Source organism: Triticum dicoccoides, chromosome 6B (genome assembly GCF_002162155.2).
Source record: "Triticum dicoccoides isolate Atlit2015 ecotype Zavitan chromosome 6B, WEW_v2.0, whole genome shotgun sequence".
NCBI classification, from domain to species: domain Eukaryota; kingdom Viridiplantae; phylum Streptophyta; class Magnoliopsida; order Poales; family Poaceae; genus Triticum; species Triticum dicoccoides.
In genome coordinates, this window is record NC_041391.1 from 482,417,051 (window position 1) to 482,429,907 (window position 12,857).

The following is a 12,857-nucleotide window of genomic DNA, read 5'->3' on the forward strand; positions in this document are numbered from 1 at the left end:
GCCCGGCCTCCTACCACGGCCCCGCCGTGCCGCTGCTCCGGCCACGGTCGCCGTGCGCCCGCGCCGCAGCCCTGGGGCTTCGCCCGCATCCACGCCCAGCGCCCGTTCGGGCGACAACCGTCGCCTGCGCCCGAAACCCGCAAGGCCCCCCTGTGGGCCAATGACAGTGGCGGCCCACGCCCAGAACGTTTAAAAAAAGAGAGAAGGAGAATTAAAAATAGAAATAAAAAATAAAAATAGAAATGATTTAATAAAATTAATTATTAATTAATTAATTATCTAATGAATTAATTAAGTTAATTAATCCAGTTTAATTAATTTAATTAACTAGTTAGGTTAATTAAATAGTAATTAAATGAACTAATCTCTAGTTAACCTAAACAGTGTATGACAGGTAGGTCCCACTGGACCCACTGGTCAGGTTGACCAAGTCAACTCTGTTGACTGCTGATGTCAGCATGACATCATGCTGATGTCATAATTCCATTTTCGAATTAATTTAAATAATTAATTAAATTCCAGAAATTAATAAAATCTTTAGAAAATCATATCTTTTAATCCGTAACTTGGATTAAAATATTTTCAACATGAAAGTTGCTTAGAACGACGAGACGAATATGGATACGCAGCCCGTTCGTCCGCCACACACCCCTAACATATCAAACTCGCAACCTTCCCCCTCCGGCTCCTCTGCCCGAAAACACGGAACACCGGGAATACTTTCCCGGATGTTTTCCCCCTTCGCCGGCATCACCTCATACTGCGTTAGGACACACCTAGCACCGCTCTTTGTCATGTCTTGCGTCGTCTTGCTTATGTTTGCACTATATTTATTGTTTCTTCCCCCTCTTCTCTTCGGTAAACTACGAGACCGACGCTGCTGCTGGCCAGTTCGACTACGGAGTTGACGACCCCTCTCTCTTGCCAGAGCAACCAGGCAAGCCCCCCCTTGATCACCAGATATCGCCTATTCTCCTCTATACTGCTTGCATTAGAGTAGTGTAGCATGTTACTGCTTTCCGTTAATCCTATTCTGATTCATAGCCTGACATTGTTGCTACAGTCATTGATACCTTACCCGCAATCCTAAATGCTTAGTATAGGAAGCTAGTTTATCATCATTGGCCCTACATTCTTGTCAGTCTGCCTTGCTATACTATTGGCCCATGATCTCTCGGGAGGTGATCACGGGTATATACTTGTCAGGACCCCGACTCGATGCCACATAGGTCTAGCATGTAACACCTCATATCACTTTGCGGCCTCACGCACGGTATTCCCACGGGTGTCGTCTTACCTTTGCCCGGGACCGTTTGCGCCTTTTGGCACACGTATATGATAGTGTCGCTAGCACCCATATGATAAGGAGCCCGGGCTGGCATGACTAGTCGTAAACCCAAAGTGGCACAGACTTACAGGGACAGGCATCCATGACCCAGCAACGAACGTGTCGGTCATCAGCAAGTGGGTCCGGGCTGTAGCACTGGGCTAGCAGGACTCCGGTAAACCGGGCTGTAGCGGGCTAACAGGACTCCGGTACTCAATGCGTGACATTTCCCCGAAGGGACAGACACAGGAACGAAGAAGGACACATGCCGGCCAGCCTAAGTGTTCCGGAGCAGTAGCAAGCTACCATGGCTCGGTGGAGACACTAGGAGACATTTCCCGGTAAGAGAGGCTACTAAAGATAAACAACTAGATAGTCAGATCCCACACATACCAAGCATTTCAATCATACACACAATATGCTCGATATGTGCAAATACAACAAGGCATCACAACATGACTCTATGACACAAGTACTTTATTTAAGGCTCAGAGAGCCATACATAACATACACATAGGTACGGGTCACACGACCCGGCATTCAAGTCATACAGTCATACAAACCAGCAGCGGAAGTAACTTGTCTGAGTACAGACAACTAGTAAAATAAAAGAGGCTTGGAAAGCCTAGCTATACTACGTGGTCCTTCACAAGCTCAGGATCACCACCTGGGCCTTAGCCTACTCATTGATGTCAACATCTACGAAGAACCCATCAGAAGGGGTTGCAGCGTCTTCTGTAAAAATGTAAATTATAGCAACATGAGTACAAAGGTACTCAGCAAGACTTACATCAGATCCTACATACATGCACATTATCAAGAAGGGTTGGTGGAGTTATTGCAGCAAGCCAGCTTTGACTCTTGGCTAGGCTATCCTACGAGACTCCAACTTGAAACGGTTTTACGCACACGAGTCCACTACTCACCACTTCAATACACTACCGAGGATCCACCTCCGTCTTCCTACGGAAGAGCCATCCTCGGCACTCACACTTATCTTGAAGCTTTTAGTAGTTTCCATTTACTTGTCTATGAACTGTATAGGCAACCAAGTAGTCCTTTACCGCGGACGCGGCTATTCGAATAGATCATGTTAACCCTGCAGGGGTGTACTTCTTCATACACGCTCTCACCACTTACCGTCGTTTACACGACATGTACTCGGCAACCTTCAAGCGGAAGCCCAACGTGGGTGTCGGCCACGACCTACCTAATCACCTAAGTCTCTAGTCCAGGTTTATCGCCTATTCGGGTTCCATCCATGAGGAGATCCGGCCGAGGTTTCGCTCACAGCCCCAAACGATGTGAACAGGGTTCCCGAGATACCTAACGGGTATTCGGTACACCGAGCCACGTACCTACCGCATCACAGCCCACCCCTACGGTCAGCGCTGTCCACGGCCTCCAGTAGGCTACAAACACCAGAAACTACTTGCAACTCCTGGACAGAGAACTAGGGTGAATAAGAAGTCGAGAGGGTCCATTGGTTTCGGGCCCAATGCATGGTAGTAGCTGAATCTTAAATCACACATACAGATCTCAGTGCTTAAGGTCGGCTTCAATGAAACAACCCACCATGTACTCCTACATGGCCTCTCATCGATACCTTTACCAAATCGTGTTCACCACACCACTCTCATTACCGACATAATCATTTCACTCTAGCCCATCACCCAGATGAACCAGACCTGACACGACTCTAAGCATAGCAGGCATAGCAAGGTAGGAACAACACATACATATGGCTCAAACAACTCCTACACATGCTAGTGGGTTTCATCTAGTTACTGTGGCAATGACAGGTCATGCAGAGGAAATGGGTTCAACTACCGTAACACACAGCAGTTTGAAACGCGTTGTCTTAATGCAGTAAAAGAGAGCAGGAGCGAGAACATGGGATTGTATCGATATGATCAAATGGTTGGTTGCTTGCCTGATGGTTCGATGCACTGATACGGTTCTTCGTTAGGGTAATCACGGTACTCCTCGGAGGCAGAACCTGCCGCAAAGAACACCGATACACAACCATCACCAAACAATGTGCAACAATATGATGCATGCATGCAACATGGCAATATGAGTGTGTTGGGCTAATGCAACTAAGACCAGAAGGGTTTGAACCAATTTGAACCAAAGATTCAAATTTCAAACTCATACATGGCCCTTTAAAGTGTTTTACCTTGTTCTGCATTAAACATCAAGTTAACTTGTTTAATCATGCATGAAATTAGTACAGATGGATAGATTGGATTTTTCAGATCATTTTTCATATATAACTTGTCTGATTTGGAGTTACAGATTAAAAGTTATGAATTTTTGAAGTTTAAACTATATTCTGGAATTTCCTATATTAGATTAAATCCAGAAATTAATTTATTGCGTCAGCCTGACGTCAGTGTGAACAGCAGGTCAACGGGACACGGTCCGGGTCAAACCTGACAGTGGGTCCCGTGTGTCAGTGTGATTAGTTTAGTTAAAGTTTAATTAAAACTAAACCTATTTAATTAACAGGGCTGGGCCCCACCTCTCATTGACTCAGGAGAGTCAACCAAGGCCCACCCGTGGTCAAACCCAGGTCGGCCGCACCGGCGTTTAGCCGCCGGCGAGCCCGGCGCGGCGGCGGAAGTGGTTTTGGCCGTTCCGGCCACCAAATGGGTCGCGGAGGCCATCGGAGTGGAGCTGAGGACGAGCCGCAGCTCTTGGTGGAGTCCGTTGGGGTCGGGGTGGCCGGAGTTGGCGCCGACGACGACTTTGGCAGCCACCGGAGTTCGGCCGAAGGCGAACTCTGGGCTAAAGTGTGCGGTGAGGTGCGGGGAGTGCACGGTTGGACCCAACGCAGCGTGGGGAGTGCGTTGGACACCGTGGAGTGGTCGGAGGATGGCTGGGAGCACGTCGGCGACGAGATCCGCGGCGATGCGTGCGGGTGGTCTTCGTGCGGTGGCTACACGGCTCGGGAACGAGAGAGGAAGGGTAGGAGGGGTAGCTAGGCTCACAGCGCACCCGTAGAGGCCACCGGCGGGGTCGGGGACGAGCTGAGGCGGCGACGGCGTTGAAGGGGATCTCCGGCGACGGCGGACTCGAGCGAGGTCGGTGCGGTGTACTCGGGCCGCACGAGCACACGGGGCTCGGCTAGCTCGATGAAGTGGACGGCGGCGGAGCTCCTGGACACGACGAGAAGACGCACGGGCGGCGGGGATCACGGCTACGACGTAGGTACGGCGGCGGTGGCGTCGGCCATGGCTGGGGAGCGCGAGGGGGAGGAGCTGGAGAGGAGAGGGGGTGTCTGGGGGGTTCGGGGGAGAGAGGGGGAGTGATCCACGACGTTAGCCGGAGAGTAGAGCGGCGAGGCGGCGAGCAGGTGCGTGGCACCCATGCGGTGCTCGCCGTCGAGCACCTGCCTGCCTGCCTGGCCGGCAAGCAGCTCGCTGGCGCGGCGATGGGCTGGGCCGGCAGGTGGGCCGGGTGCTGGGCGCCAGGTAAGGTTTTGTTATTTTTTTCTGTTTTCTGTTTTTTAATACTTCTGCAACTTTGTTGAATTATTAAAAATACTTAGGCAACTCCTAAAATCACCAAACTACTCCTGGTCCATAGTTGGATTATTTCCAACATGAAACATTTTAGTTTGGAGATATTTGAGGATCTGAATATTTTATATAATTTTAAATGCCCAAATTCAAATATTTATGATTTAATTCAAAGACCCTAAGATGACCTAGGAAAATGTGCATCACTTTTGGCAGAGGTTCTGAACCAAGACAAAAATGGTGGGCATTTTAGAAGGGCATTTCAGGTTCATTGAAAAAGTTTTTAGTAAACCCTAGTTGGTTTCAGAGGGGGCTGGGGGTTCTGTCATCCCCATTTCAGGTTTCTGATGAAAGAATAGACATGATGCAACACTCTAATGCATGAACTAGCTAGGGTGTGACAACTCACCCCCACTCAAAAGAATCTCGTCCCGAGATTTGGGTTGCTCCGGAAAGAAGGCGGGATACTCGAGTCGAAGACGATCCTCCCTATCCCAAGTTGCTTCATCCTCAGAATGGTGCGACCATTGAACTTTGAGAAACTTGATATTATGACGTCGAGTGGTACGCTCGGCCTGATCGAGGATACGAATGGGGTACTCTCGATACGTGAGATTATCTTGGAGATCAAGCGTTTCGTGGTCCACTCCACGGATAGGATCCGAGAAGCAACGCCTGAGTTGAGAAACGTGGAAGACATCGTGGACTCTGGAGAGATGCGGAGGTAGTTCCAACTGGTAGGCAACTTCTCCTCGTTTAGCGAGAATACAAAAAGGTCCAATGTAACGAGGAGCCAATTTGCCTTTGATACCGAAACGATGGGTTCCCTTCAGAGGAGTAACCCGAAGGTAAGCCTTCTCGTCAACCTCGAAAGTCATAGCCTTATGTTTTCGGTCATATTGACTCTTTTGACGAGATTGGGCTGTTTTCAACTTTTCACGAACGATGCGTACTTGCTCCTCTGCTTCCTGAATCATATTCGGGCCAAAGAATTGTCTTTCCCCGGTTTCTGACCAATTAAGGGGTGTTCGACACCGTCGTCCGTAGAGAACTTCAAAAGGGGCTTTACCCAAGCTAGATTGATAGCTGTTGTTGTAAGCAAATTCGGCAAATGGAAGGCATTTCTCCCATTCCATTCCGAATGAGATAACAGAGGCTCGAAGCATGTCTTCTAGAATCTGGTTGACGCGTTCTACTTGACCACTTGATTGAGGGTGAAAAGCGGTGCTAAAAGAAAGGCGGGTGCCCATAGCATTTTGGAAACTTTCCCAAAATCGAGAGGTGAAAAGACTTCCTCGATCCGAGTTAATTTCCAAAGGAACACCATGGAGAGACACGATTCGGGAGATGTATAAGTCTGCCAACTGACTAGCGGTTATACTCTCACGAACAGGTAAGAAATGGGCTACCTTGGAAAGACGATCGATAACGACGAAGATAGCATTATTCCCTCTCTTGGTCCTGGGAAAACCGGTAATGAAATCCATACCAATTTTATCCCATTTCCATTCAGGAATAGCTAGGGGTTGAAGGGTGCCAGCAGGCCATTGATGCTCTGCTTTTACACGACGGGAGACGTCGCAATTAGCAATATATTGAGCAATTTCTCTCTTCATCCTAGTCCACCAGAACCTCTGGCGTAGGTCCTGATACATCTTAGTACTGCCGGGATGAATAGTGAGAGGAGATTCATGAGCTTCCTTAAGGATCAATCGCCTCAGGTTTCGCACTTTGGGAACCACTAGTCGATTCCCAAAGTATACGACCCCTTGATCATCAATGGAGAAACAATTCGCAACTCCTTTCTTGATGTTTCTCTTGATGCGGGAAATTCCCGGATCTACCTCCTGTGCTTTGATGATCTGATCCGTAAGGGTAGGTTTCGCCACCAAGGTGGAAAGGAATCCTTGAGGAACAATGTGGAGATTAAGTTTCCGAAATTCCTCATGGAGAAGCGGTTGACTTTGTTGTAACATCAGGTTGTTACAATAATATTTACGACTTAGCGCATCAGCCATGACGTTGGCTTTCCCTGGGGTGTAAGTTATTCCTAAGTCGAAATCTGTGATCAACTCAACCCAACGTCTTTGCCTGAGATTCAAATCCGGTTGGGTGAAGATGTACTTCAGACTTTGGTGATCAGTGAATATTTCGCAACGATTACCAAGGAGGTAATGTCGCCAGGTTTTAAGTGCATAGACTACGGCTGCAAGCTCTAGATCATGAGTAGGATAATTCTCCTCATGTGGGTGCAATTGCCGTGAAGCGTAAGCAATTACGTGTCGATCTTGCATGAGAATGCAACCTAGTCCTTGTCGCGAGGTGTCGCAGTAGATAACAAAGTCCTTGGAGAAGTCTGGCGGTACCAGCACGGGAGCAGAAGTCAGGCGTCTTTTCAGTTCCTGAAAGCTGTGCTCACATTGTGGAGTCCATTCGAACTTTTTATCTTTCTTGAGGAGTTCGGTTAGAGGTTTAGCGACTTTGGAGAAGTTTTCGACAAAGCGACGGCAATAGCTCGCTAGGCCCAGAAAACTCTGAACTTGCTTGACCGATTCAGGTGGAGTCCAATTAAGGACGGCTTGAACTCGCTCAGGGTTAACAGCAATACCTTTACCAGATATTACATGACCCAGATAGGTCACTTCTGACAACCAAAATTCACATTTAGAGAATTTGGCATAAAGACGATGCTCTCGAAGTTTCTTCAACACTAGCCTTAGATGTTCGGCATGTTCTTCCTCGTTCTTGGAGTAGATGAGTATATCATCGAGGTAAACCACGACGAATTTATCCAAATACTCCATGAAGATTGAGTTCATTAACCGAGAAAAGGTGGCTGGAGCGTTGGTTAAACCGAAGGACATGACGGTGTACTCGTATTGCCCATAACGAGTAACAAAGGCCGTTTTAGGAATGTCCCCGTTCCTGATTTTGATTTGATGGTAGCCCAACCTCAAATCCATTTTGGAGAAGATTGAGGATCCAGCGAGCTGATCATACAGGTCGTTGATCCTGGGAGCGGATATTTGTTCTTGATTGTGACCAAATTGACAGGTCGATAATCTACAACCATCCGGTCCGTACCATCCTTCTTCTTGACGAAGAGGACGGGACAAGCCCACGGAGATGAACTAGGTCGGATGAAACCCTTTTTCAAGGACTCATCGAGTTGTTTCTTAAGCTCAGCTAGTTCTAGTGGTGCCATCTTATAGGGTCTTCTAGCAATCGGGACGGTTCCTGGAATGAGGTCTATTACGAACTCCACATCCCTGTCAGGTGGAACACCTGGCAATTCCTCTGGGAAGTCACGGACTACCGGAACATCCTCAAGGTCTGGCAAAGGGCTGGCGTTAAGAGAATATAACTGTCGCTTGGCTATTCGGGTCAAGACATTGACTATCTTCCCCGAAGGATGGGTGAGTTGAACAGTCCTAGAGAAGCAATCAATTTGGGCATGATGAGCTGACATCCAGTCCATACCCAAGATGATATTAATATCTGAAGATTTGAGGGCTATCAAAGATGCGAGAAAAACAAGTCTGTCGACTTGAATTTCATTTCCATGGCTTACTCTAGAAGTTTGCCATTTCGATCCCGGAGTTTGAATTACCATAGAGGTGGGCATCTCACAGAATGTGGTGTTATGCAGACGAGCATAGCCCTCAGATATAAATGAATGAGATGCTCCTGTATCGAAAAGAACAGATGCCGGGTGGCAATTAACAAGGAGCGTACCGAGAATGACGTTGGGATCCTCTTGAGCTTCTTCGGCAGAGATACAGTTGACATGGCCACGTGCAGCGGTGGCCGGCTTGGCGTAGAACACTTTCCCTGTCGGCTTGCCACGGCCAACAGCTTTAGCAGATTGGTTGGGGTTGGTCTGGGGACACTCGCGCATATAGTGGCCAGATTCCCCACACTTAAAGCAAGTCATGGAACTGGTACGTGGAGGAGCATTGTTGGTTGGACCACCATAGGGCTTGGCTGGTGCAGACTGTTGAACGGGGCGAGGCGCCTGGAAGGATGGCCTCGGTGTGAACCTGGGTGGCAGGGCAGTGTTGGGCACCCACACGAGGCGCTTCTGAGGACCAGCACCGGATGAGGAACCCACGTCACGGCCATGCTTGCGTGTTGCGTCATAATCAGTCTGACCAGTCTCAGCACTGATGGCCTTGTTAACAAGCTTCTGAAAAGATGTGCACTCATGCAGACGGAGGTCGCGGCGAAGCTCAGGACTAAGTCCCTTACGGAACCTTGCTTGCTTCTTGGCATCAGTGGAAACTTCCTCAGTTGCATATCGTGCGAGGTTACCGAACTCCCTGCTGTAAGCATCCACAGAGAGTCGGCCTTGAGTGAAACTGCAAAATTCCTCATGTTTACGGTCCATGAGACCCTCCGGAATGTGATGTTCACGGAAAGCCTCGCTGAATTCAGCCCAAGTAGTGACATGGCCCGCTGGGCGCATAGCTCCATAATTCTCCCACCATAGACTGGCGGGGCCTTCAAGATGATATGCGGCAAAGGTGACCTTGTCAGCCTCAGCTACTAGCGCGGAACGCAGTTTGTGAGAAATACTGCGAAGCCAGTCATCAGCATCGAGAGGCTCGACGGAGTGGTGGAACGTGGGTGGATGTAACTTGATGAACTCACTGAGTGACACCAAGTTATTTCTCTGATGGTGTGCTGTGTTCTGTTCAATATGCTCCAACAAACGGTTGGTCTCCCGCTTGTTTCTCTCGGCTTCCAGCATAACCTCGGCTAGGGAAGGAGGATGAGGCAGATTTGCATTCCTGACTTCACTGCCTTCGGCCTGCTCTTGAGGAGCAGGGTTATTGCGCGTGTTGACCATCCTAGGTAAACAAGACAATGATTTAATCAGAATGATAAGATTCCGACACAGGATACAGAATGTAAGGAATAACTCGGAATGCAAGATGATCATCCATATGACATGGTAGATACAGAAACTGCTTCTTTATTCCATCGTCATACACACCATACAAGGTTTAGTACAAGACCAAACAAGGTACTATTACGGTGAAAAGAGGATTACATCTCATCGGAGGCATCCCAAGCTCCTATACATTATTTCTCTACACCTCCGGAAAGCGGTACAAACTAGGTCATATCCCACGAGTCACGCAGGACGATAGACGACACAGCTGGTACGAACTAGTGATACTACCACTAACTCAGACCGATCTGTAGTAGTCCTCGTAGAAGTCACCTCCATAGCCTGGAAGCTCAACATGATCATCCGGGAACAGACGATCTCGCGGAGCTTGTGGACCATAGGGGCTAGGATGAGGTCTTGGACCAACAGACGGTGGCCTGCGGGGACCACGAGGTGGGGTGATGCCTCCTACATCACGCCAACCCATCACGTCTGGAAGAGAAGATCTCACAGGATAGAGATCGCGCATATCCGAATATCCAGCTTGCACCGCCGGTGCAAACCGAGTCAACGTGGCCCAATGGTCAGCACGGGTATTGAAAAGCTCTAGCCTCAAGGCCCGGTTTTCACGGTCCTTATCCTCGAGCATCTCAGCAGTGGTGCGAGTCCGTGAATCCTCCTGAGTGGGGTCAGCATAGATAGCCTGGAGATACCCTTGTGCTCCCCGAAGTGATCCTGGCATATACCGGAAATCAGAGTCCCGAAATAGGCCAGACCTGACTCGCATGATGGTCATCATAGAGTAGGCGGCGTCCTGCACAGCCATCTCGATAGTAACCCCGAGTCCATAGGAGCAGTGAAGGGGCTCGGTGGATCCAGGATAAGATGGAAATATCCTGACAGTGCAGAGATACTGGCTTTGATTAAAGTCCCGAAATTGCTCTTCGACCGTGTACTCAGGATACCAACGGTATCCAGCCTCAGTCATTACCCTGACCAACATGGCGGTATGGCCGGGTACATCTAGGCATCGAGTCAGGCGAACCACTTGATTGAGGTCGCGAGTGGCCATCTGAAAGCACAACCATAATGCAAAGGCATTAGAATTTCTAGCAGAATTTCGGCAGCATAACAGCAGTAAATGCTCAAGAAGGGTTTTGAGACATTTGACAAAGGATTTCATACACACTCAACAACATCTTATCAAGTTCTGAGTCCATCCTAGCAACATAATGTGGTAGTAGAACTGAACTAGGCTTGTATCCATCAAACCTATAAGGTACTATTGATTAGTAACACGTGAACCTGATAGAGAGAAAAGATCCTAATTCCTTAACCCCCAGTGGAAGAATAGACTGACTCAGATCAGAATGTCATAAGATAAAGGAGTAAAAAGAGCCTTACGTTCCAACCCACAAACAATTCCCCTACATATAACTAAAGAATTTCTAGACTCAACATCGACCAGTTTGGCTTGGAGAACCTACAGGCAGTCCGGCTCTGATGCCAACGCTGTCAGGACCCTGACTCGATGCCACATAGGTCTAGCATGTAACACCTCATATCACTTTGCGGCCTCACGCACGGTATTCCCACGGGTGTCGTCTTACCTTTGCCCGGGACCGTTTGCGCCTTTTGGCACACGTATATGATAGTGTCGCTAGCACCCATATGATAAGGAGCCCGGGCTGACATGACTAGTCGTAAACCCAAAGTGGCACAGACTTACAGGGACAGGCATCCATGACCCAGCAACGAACGTGTCGGTCATCAGCAAGTGGGTCCGGGTTGTAGCACTGGGCTAGCAGGACTCCGGTAAACCGGGCTGTAGCGGGCTAACAGGACTCCGGTACTCAATGCGTGACATTTCCCCGAAGGGACAGACACATGAACGAAGAAGGACACATGCCGGCCAGCCTAAGTGTTCCGGAGCAGTAGCAAGCTACCATGGCTCGGTGGAGACACTAGGAGACATTTCCCGGTAAGAGAGGCTACTAAAGATAAACAACTAGATAGTCAGATCCCACACATACCAAGCATTTCAATCATACACACAATATGCTCGATATGTGCAAATACAACAAGGCATCACAACATGGCTCTGTGACACAAGTACTTTATTTAAGGCTCAGAGAGCCATACATAACATACACATAGGTACGGGTCACACGACCCGGCATTCAAGTCATACAGTCATACAAACCAGCAGCGGAAGTAACTTGTCTGAGTACAGACAACTAGTAAAATAAAAGAGGCTTGGAAAGCCTAGCTATACTACGTGGTCCTTCACAAGCTCAGGATCACCACCTGGGCCTTAGCCTACTCATTGATGTCAACGTCTACGAAGAACCCATCAGAAGGGGTTGCAGCGTCTTCTGTAAAAATGTAAATTATAGCAACATGAGTACAAAGGTACTCAGCAAGACTTACATCAGATCCTACATACATGCACATTATCAAGAAGGGTTGGTGGAGTTATTGCAGCAAGCCAGCTTTGACTCTTGGCTAGGCTATCCTACAAGACTCCAACTTGAAACGGTTTTACGCACTTGGTTTTACGCACACGAGTCCACTACTCACCACTTCAATACACTACCGAGGATCCACCTCCGTCTTCCTACGGAAGAGCCATCCTCGGCACTCACACTTATCTTGAAGCTTTTAGTAGTTTCCATTTACTTGTCTATGAACTGTATAGGCAACCAAGTAGTCCTTTACCGCGGACGCGGCTATTCGAATAGATCATGTTAACCCTGCAGGGGTGTACTTCTTCATACACGCTCTCACCACTTACCGTCGTTTACACGACATGTACTCGGCAACCTTCAAGCGGAAGCCCAACGTGGGTGTCGGCCACGACCTACCTAATCACCTAAGTCTCTAGTCCAGGTTTATCGCCTATTCGGGTTCCATCCATGAGGAGATCCGGCCGAGGTTTCGCTCACAGCCCCAAACGATGTGAATAGGGTTCCCGAGATACCTAACGGGTATTCGGTACACCGTGCCACGTACCTACCGCATCACAGCCCACCCCTACGGTCAGCGCTGTCCACGGCCTCCAGTAGGCTACAAACACCAGAAACTACTTGCAACTCCTGGACAGAGAACTAGG